Below are 9,393 nucleotides of genomic sequence, written 5' to 3'. Positions count from 1 at the left end.
CAATAGCCAACTCTTGAAACAAATTACGGACTATTTTCACCAGTATATAACCAAGTGTGTGTCCATTGGATCCATTTTAATTCTGCAGCACCACTAAATTGTTTCTGAGAATGCCAGTATTTTGGTTTGCCAAATGATGAGAGAATATTATTCTCCAAAGCATCATCCGTTATACATGGACCTTTGAGTCTGCAGGTGAGTTCAATGGTGGGTGTTTTATTATTTATGTGTATATATAAATAAATCTCCTTCGGTGAGGTTAGTCATACTTGGCAATGTGGTACTGTTTGACGTCACTATTCTCTAAACCAGTCTCAGACACGAAACGCTGCCTGCAAGGCAAAATGCAACCGACGAAAAGACATCGTCCTAAGACAGTGGAGATCTTTCATACAATGATTTAAATGTAGGCTAGCTATCTAATAAAGGAGCTATTTATACGTTTTATGGTACGTTTTCTGCGGTAGCCTAATCAACAAATGAGGTGAGTTTCATTGCAAGCATAAATGTCTGCACTCACTAGGCTACTGACTGTAAATTGCTCTGGACAAGAGCTAAATGTGACGAACTGATTTGAAATGGTGGCATCCTGACTGCCACGTTGAAAGTCACTGATCTCTTCGGTAAGGACGTTCTACTGCCAATGTTTGTCTATGGCGATTGCATGGCTGTGCTCGATTTATACACCTGTCAACAATCGGTGAGAGTTTCTACAACAACAAAAAACATACCAAAATAACATGCCGGTGGCTGTGATCGATGTGATCTCCCTCCAGATAAACCGGGAAATTATACATCTAGGAATATGTGCTGTTGTCCTCCAAAAAGTCTTCATAATGGCAATGTAGGTTAGGCTACTAATAGCATTGTCTAGGTTGGTCTGTTTGCCTGGCGGACACGAATCCAAAACATGGATTTGATTTATGGGACAACCCCAAACAATTTCTGTCCAGTTTTGAAATGAAGGCTATTAGGTTATAGGGTATATTTGGTTACACCATAAACGTCAGTGACTAATTCAAGTGTAATGGGCAGTAAAATTATTCCCTCACCCTGGATCATTTAGTTCAAATTTAAAAGAAATACAGATGTGTTGCTGGCCTTTTGTGTCCCACGTGTCTGCCTGGAGACCGTTGAAATATGTTATACAAGGAAATGTTGCAGTGGATTTAGAATGATTTACTAACCCCAAAACATGATGGAAATTGGATCCATTGAGAGAAACATGGATTATTTTCCCAAGTGAATTGTTACAAGATTGTTTCAAACACGCAGATCATTTTCAGTCATACTATGAAACATATGATCAAAACATTTATTTGCCATTTGATCATATTAGCATGCTCCGATGTATTGTTTTGTGACAGAATGATGTTTGTAATACATTGTAATAATTTTCTTCTAATACATCAGCAATAACATGATAGGCAATACACTACACGAGACGTCTAGACGTAGTGTTTGACAAGTCCTTGTGCTCCTATGCATGGAGTAGGCCTAATTAGTGCTTTTGTTGAGATTATAACCTCTAAAATCAAGGTCATTCATTCCCTAGAGATCATTTTCAACGTTCCTGGTTGTGATGACTGCTCACTGCTCCAGTATAAGGAATTAGAGCAATGGAAACATGTCTGTACAGAGCTGCATTGAGACTTATATTAACACACTTCGACAATGCCGTTATTGTATGCCTTTTCGCAGACAGGTCAGTATCATTGGGCTGTAAGACGTCAATCTTTCTTTAACGTACTGCTTCCCATTTACATTACATTTTACATTTAAGTCATTTAGCAGACGCTCTTATCCAGAGCGACTTACAAATTGGTGCATTCACCTTATGATATCCAGTGGAACAACCACTTTACAATAGTGCATCTAACTCTTTTAAGGGGGGGGGGGTTAGAAGGATTACTTTATCCTATCCTAGGTATTCCTTAAAGAGGTGGGGTTTCAGGTGTCTCCGGAAGGTGGTGATTGACTCCGCTGACCTGGCGTCGTGAGGGAGTTTGTTCCACCATTGGGGTGCCAGAGCAGCGAACAGTTTTGACTGGGCTGAGCGGGAACTGTACTTCCTCAGAGGTAGGGAGGCGAGCAGGCCAGAGGTGGATGAACGCAGTGCCCTTGTTTGGGTGTAGGGCCTGATCAGAGCCTGAAGGTACGGAGGTGCCGTTCCCCTCACAGCTCCGTAGGCAAGCACCATGGTCTTGTAGCGGATGCGAGCTTCAACTGGAAGCCAGTGGAGAGAGCGGAGGAGCGGGGTGACGTGAGAGAACTTGGGAAAGTTGAACACCAGACGGGCTGCGGCGTTCTGGATGAGTTGTAGGGGTTTAATGGCACAGGCAGGGAGCCCAGCCAACAGCGAGTTGCAGTAATCCAGACGGGAGATGACAAGTGCCTGGATTAGGACCTGCGCCGCTTCCTGCGTGAGGCAGGGTCGTACTCTGCGAATGTTGTAGAGCATGAACCTACAGGAACGGGTCACCGCCTTGATGTTAGTTGAGAACGACAGGGTGTTGTCCAGGATCACGCCAAGGTTCTTAGCACTCTGGGAGGAGGACACAATGGAGTTGTCAACCGTGATGGCGAGATCATGGAACGGGCAGTCCTTCCCCGGGAGGAAGAGCAGCTCCGTCTTGCCGAGGTTCAGCTTGAGGTGGTGGTCCGTCATCCACACTGATATGTCTGCCAGACATGCAGAGATGCGATTCACCACCTGGTTATCAGAGGGGGGAAAGGAGAAGATGAATTGTGTGTCGTCTGCATAGCAATGATAGGAGAGACCATGTGAGGATATGACAGAGCCAAGTGACTTGGTGTATAGCGAGAATAGGAGAGGGCCTAGAACAGAGCCCTGGGGGACACCAGTGGTGAGAGCACGTGGTGCGGAGACAGATTCTCGCCACGCCACCTGGTAGGAGCGACCTGTCAGGTAGGACGCAATCCAAGCGTGGGCCGCGCCGGAGATGCCCAGCTCGGAGAGGGTGGAGAGGAGGATCTGATGGTTCACAGTATCAAAGGCAGCCGATAGGTCTAGAAGGATGAGAGCAGAGGAGAGAGAGTTAGCTTTAGCAGTGCGGAGCGCCTCCGTGACACAGAGAAGAGCAGTCTCAGTTGAATGACTAGTCTTGAAACCTGACTGATTTGGATCAAGAAGGTCATTCTGAGAGAGATAGCAGGAGAGCTGGCCAAGGACGGCACGTTCAAGAGTTTTGGAGAGAAAAGAAAGAAGGGATACTGGTCTGTAGTTGTTGACATCGGAGGGATCGAGTGTAGGTTTTACATATATAGATATATATATATATATTTTACATATATATATATGTATATATATATATATATATATATATATAGATCACCTTCTATATATCCTGGTTCTCCTACTGTAAATCATCCCTCTTAGAGTAATGTTCTCATTATACGTATTCTGACCTTGAATTTAAGCATGAGAATAGCATGCTATTCACCCGCTATTCGTTCGGGGTGGAGATCTAAGAAATGAAGGTGTGGCAGAGATGGGTCTACAAATGCGCTGTATTCTGACCTTGAATTAATTCCCTAAGAATTCCACCACCTTTCTGCGAGAGGAAATAATGAATATGTTTTTATTTGTTGATAGAAATTACACCATTCTCCATGCAATGTAATTTACAACTTGATAAGCTCGGTCAATGAGTAAGCCGTTTGGATAGGGAATTGTTGACATAAATGACACTTGTTTTAGATCTCTTTTACCTTATAATCGCTAGAGACAAATGTGAAATCAGTCCTATGGCAGCAAACTGAAGCATATCCTGTCAACTTTCCCACAGTAAAGTTTATGAAATGCAGTGACATTATACAGAATTTAAATTGTACAGCCTTTTAACTTGCAGGGATGGGCACTCTCGAATGTATTTATTCTAGGCTATCAGACTTTCTCTGTTTCCTATTTCTATCATGTTAAATATTAGCCACTATTAGTATCGACCGTCAGTAGGCTAGAGTAAGTGGAGATGCTTAAATTTCTGATATGAGAAATTATATCTGGAGTTTATGGATATATGCAGTTTGAGCATGACTTTATTGACTGGTCTAATATATCCTGTGGAACGCTTCTGTTCCAGTTTTTGTGTTCTATGATGAAATCTCATGCTGAACAAGATGCTGGTACTGTACTGTCCACAGGGTGGTGTTGTCGACCATGTGACTGGCTGCATGGGATACTCTGTGGTGCTCAGGGTATAGTGAGGTAGGCCTACACTCTCAAAGGAGTTGACTAATTACTTGGGCCATGATTATTATGCAGAACACATTTGTATACCTCTGGTAAGACATAGCATGGTAACAATGATGACTCAATCAATTCCATTGGGAGATCTTGTATTTTTATTTATTCAGCCTTTATTTAACTAGGCAAGTCAGTTAAGAACACATTCTTATTTACAATGACGGCCAAACCCAGACGACGCTGGACCGATTGTGCACCGCCCTATGTGGCTCCCAATCACGGCCGGTTGTGATACAGCCTGGAATCGAACCAGGATCTGTAATGACGCCTCTAGCACTGAGATGCAGTGCCTTAGACCGCACCTCCACTCGGGAGCAGATCTGATAGGTGTGCCCTGGTTAGCTGATATTTTAGCTATCTGTCCCCTGGTGCCCTCTCTCTTGATGAGATGGTGAGCATTATGTTTGCGCACACACACACACTTGAATGTAGTGTTTACTCCCACCATTGAGTTGTGCCGTTGTCAAAGTGTTCATAGATAACCCTTCTATTTACCCACCAGGGATGTACAATAGATTCCTATGGTGTTTGTCTTGTTTTTCCCCAGCCTCCGTGCCCCAGTTCACCAACTCCCCCACTCTGATTGTGATGGTTGGACTGCCTGCCAGGGGGAAGACATACATATCCAAGAAGCTCACCCGCTACCTCAACTGGATAGGGGTTCCCACAAAAGGTCAGTTTACACACACTAGCCAAGTTCAATGATCTGAGGTGTGCTTGAGTACCCATGCAAATCACTGAGGACTGGAGTTGATGGTCTTTCGCTCTCTGGCCCCTATTGTCTATCATCTATCGGCTAGTCTTCAACTTGGGCCAGTATCGCAGGGAAGCAGTCCAGAGCTACAAGAGCTTTGAGTTCTTCAGACCGGACAATGAGGAGGCCATGCAGATTCGCAAGTATGTGGTGCTGCAGGTTCGACGGGTTGCTCTATCTATGTTATGAAGCTATGGCTGCGTCTGAAATGGCACCCTATTTCCCTATAATGCTAGACTTTTCCACTACCTTGGGTGCGTGGTCAAAGTAGCAGTGCACAACAGTATATAGGGAAAAGGGTGCACAGCAAATTTGCTGTGTGTTCAAATCTCGGTGTTGAGGTAAAAATTGTTGTGAGTGCTATATCTGAGTGTTGATTCTAGTGGGGTTAACACCAGGGGGATTGAAATTGACACCACATGCGTGAATATATGAAGTATTTTTTCAATCGCAGTGGAATCAACACTGCATGGTGTTATTACTCGACTGTGTTAAGTTAATTTCCGTTAACTAGCCTAGTGGTTAGAGCGCCAGTAACCGAAAGGCTAGTGGATCGAATCCCCGAGCTGGCAAGGTCAAAATCTGTCGTTCTGTCCCTGAACAAGGCAGTTAACTCACTGTTTCTAAGCCGTCATTGTAAATAAGAATTTGTTCTTAACCGACTTGCCTAGTTAAATCACTTTTTTTAAACTCTCCTAGTGAAAAACACATGGGAGGGTCTTCATTATCATATTTCCGAGTGTGAAATCCAGGCAGAGGTTGCAGGTTGACTCTTATAATAATTTGTTTTAATATCTGTGCTTCCTCATTTTGCCATGTCTTATGTGTGTTCATGTGATATCTGAATGACTCAAACATTACAACAAAATCAATGGGCTAAAAAACCTAGCTAAAAAAAACGTTAGCTGACATGGACTGTATGGTCTGAAAAACATGGAGAAACTTGGACAAACCTTATAAAGCTAGTATTCTTTGGTATCTGTATGATACATTTATTTGATAAAAGACAGATGGTTATTGGTCATTTTGGAGAGACCGAAGATAAACTTAGTTCTGTTTCCACTTTCCAACCATATAGTAACCATTCCATAACTTTACTTCAATTATATATATTTTTTACCCCTTTTTCTCCCCAATTTCGTGATATCCAATTGGTAGTTACAGTCTTGTCCCATCGCTGCAACTCCAGTACGGGCTCGGGAGAGGCGAAGGTCGAGAGCCATGCGTCCACCCAACCCTGCCAAGCCGCAGTACTTCTTGACACACTGCTTGCTTAACCCGGAAGCCAGCCGCACCAATGTGTCGGAGGAGACCGAAGTCAGTGTGCATGCATCCGGCCCGCCACAAGGAGTCGCTAGAGCACGATGGGACTGACCCTCCCCTAACCCGGACGATGCTGGGACAATTGTGCGCCGTCTCCTGGTCGCGGCCGGCTGCGACACAGCCTGGGATCGGACACGGATGCAGTTCCTTAGACCGCTGGGCCCTGGGTTAACTTTTTTGAACTCCAAGCACAGATAGTATACATGGAAATTAATTTCCTTAGGCATTAATCATGCAAACACATTTATGTTTTATTGTGACATGGCATCAGTAAGATTTCAACCAATAATCATCTGTTCTTTATCCATGGAATTAGTCCACTGCGTCATCATGATGGAGGTAGCATGCCATGTTTTCTTTACACATGCAAAGCTGTTCATTTTAGTCTATTCAAATAGACCGCATTTCAAAGGGAACAAGCACTCATTAAGATCACGTGTGCCCAATTAGTGGGTGTGGCCAACACACCTGAACACACTTAACAAGATAGAGGACAGAGAGAGTTTTGTTGATGCTGAGAATGGAATGTACAGTGCCGTGAAAAAGTATTTGCCCCATTTCTGATTTTCTCTATTTTTGCATATTATTTTACACTGAATGTTATCAGATCTTCAACAAAAACCTAATATTATATAAATGGAACATTTTATTTTATTTTACATTTATTTAAACCAGGCAAATCAATTCTTATTAACGATGACGGCCTGGCAAGAGGCAAAATACCAGGTGCTGGTATTAAACATAAAAACAATATAATACAAAACGGACAACACAGAGAGAAGACACTGGCAACAGCACAAATACAACAGCAAACAAACAGTGGATGTGTGTGTGTGTGCGTGGAGGCATGTGTATGGTGTGTGTGAAGTAAAACATGCTTCCTTACATAAGGCAACGCAAACTAGTGACATCGTATTGATCAGTCTCACATCTCTGTGAAGGAATTTGGGCCCACTGTTTCATGCAGAACTAATTTAACTCCGCAACGTTTGTGGGGTTTGGGGATGAACAGCTCGTTTTAGGTCCCGTCACAACATCTCAATCGAGTTTACGTCTCGACTTTGACTAGACCATTCCAAAATTGAAAATGTGTTGCTTATCAGTCTTTCTGATGTAGACTGGCTTGTGTGTTTTGGATCATTGTAATGCTGCATGACCCAGCTGTGCTTCTGCTCATGGATGGATGGCCTGACATTCTCCTTTATAATTATCTGATATAGAGCAGAATTCGTAGGTCCTGAGGCAGCAAAGCATCCCCAAATCATCACACTACCACCACCATGCTTGACCGCTGGTTATGACGTTCCTACTGTGTGTGGAATGCAGTGTTTGGTTTTCGCCAGACATAACGAGACCTATGTCGGGACCGATGCCGTCCACGCTGTGGGTAGGTCGGGTTCTGGGTTCGCTTTGCGGGCAGGTACACCTCAATGTTTTGGCGGTCTACCAGAGTGACCTTACCATTAGCATTATTCTTGTCTCAAAAATGAAGCCATGCAAGTATTAGTACCCACGGCCGGTACAGTGAAACTGCGAATGGATAATTAAATCAGTTATATTTCCTTTGATTGCTCCAACATTACTTGGATGACTGCAGCAATTCTAGAGCTAAATTAAACCAACACGTGCTGACCTTTGGGGATGCGTGCATTCAATCAGACCCAAAACCCATGCAGGGTAGTCTCGGGCACCACGAACGCTTTTCGATCATACGTTCTGTGCCTACCATGGTGACCACGGGTAACAGTGAGTCAGGGTTCGCTTTTGGGGAGGGAGCCCAAGAAACGGCAACCAAAATCCAAGGAAGGCAAGCAGGTGCCTAAATTAACCACTCCTGACTCGGGGAGGTAGTGACGAAAAATAACAATACAGGACTCTTTCGAAGCCCTTCAATTGTAATGAGTACACTTGAAATATTTTAATGAGGATCCAGACACTTCTAAACATCAGTAATGGTGTAATTTATTTATAGAAATGTATTGTTATTTTTAAGTCAAATTTGACTGCCTGTTGTCAATTGTCCATCGGTGTGACATAATGTCTAATGGGGTGACGTCAATAAATGAAAGGAAAAAAAGGTGTTGTCTTGAACAAAATGTAGAAATAACTGTTAAGCATGAGGCAGGTTAACATCATCATAATATACAATTGGACAAATTGGCACACCAAAGGTGGAACAAGCACTTTTTTTCCCCTACTTACACTGACTTTGCTGATAACTACTTTGTTGAGGGAAAATCTACTTGCTGCGATTGTGAAATGTTGTCTCACCTAGCTATCTTAAGATGAATGCACTAATGTAAGTCTTTATGGATAAGAGCGTCTGCTAAATTACTAAATTATAAATGTAAATGTAATCTAGGTTTAGTAAAATTACTGAATCTTACTCAAAATGTAATGGGGAGACACTTTGTTACCATCATTATAGAAGGAAATTACTTGTTTTTTCAACTGAAATTCCAGAATATGATTACTGATTTAAAGACAGAGGTAACAAAATATTTTTATTGTCTATTTGGGAATCATTAAACCTTTATATTAGCATTCATTATGATATCACACCAGAGGACAAATTCAAGGAACTAATGCATTAAATGGTTAATTCAATTGGATTAAAACATGTATCGAAGGTGGCCACATAACATTTTGAATTGTTTAGACATAGTTTATTGCAACTATATATTTTTAAACTTAAATTTTAGAATAAATATTTTTTTCACTTTTGGTTTGGCCATAATGTCAACTACCCATTTGCAGTTTGCCGAGACTAGGTCTGATCCTTTTATGCATTCAAAACAATGTCAGTGTCTGTGTACGCTCCATGAATATGTACAGTTTAAATCAGCAATGCAAAAGCGACAGTACTTCTTGGTGATGTCTCTGGAATGGATAGTACGATTTTGACTCCGTAATTAGGCCTGGGCTAAGGCATAACTGAGCAGTTTCATACAAATTACCATAAAGGCCACCATTCTCATTTTATCTACCCAGCTGTGGACACACCCTGCCCATCTCCCATTGTCCAGTAGAGAGAGATGGAGAGAGTGCG

General features: G+C 42.6%; 1 protein-coding gene across 1 annotated transcript in view; it reads left to right on the top strand.

The window, feature by feature from the left end:
* The first annotated feature begins 159 nt into the window (after nt 1-159).
* The window catches only part of LOC139542282 (nck-associated protein 5-like), a 51,116-nt gene continuing 41,882 nt past the window's right edge, over nt 160-9,393 (top strand). Inside the window, exon 1 of the mRNA XM_071347519.1 lies at nt 160-484. The gene's annotated coding sequence lies outside the window, so the exon portion shown is untranslated. The remainder of the gene's footprint in view (nt 485-9,393) is intronic.

Source organism: Salvelinus alpinus, chromosome 17 (assembly GCF_045679555.1).
Source record: "Salvelinus alpinus chromosome 17, SLU_Salpinus.1, whole genome shotgun sequence".
NCBI classification, from domain to species: domain Eukaryota; kingdom Metazoa; phylum Chordata; class Actinopteri; order Salmoniformes; family Salmonidae; genus Salvelinus; species Salvelinus alpinus.
The sequence above is the reverse complement of the archived record's forward strand: the minus strand, read 5'-3'. Positions and strand labels throughout refer to the sequence as shown.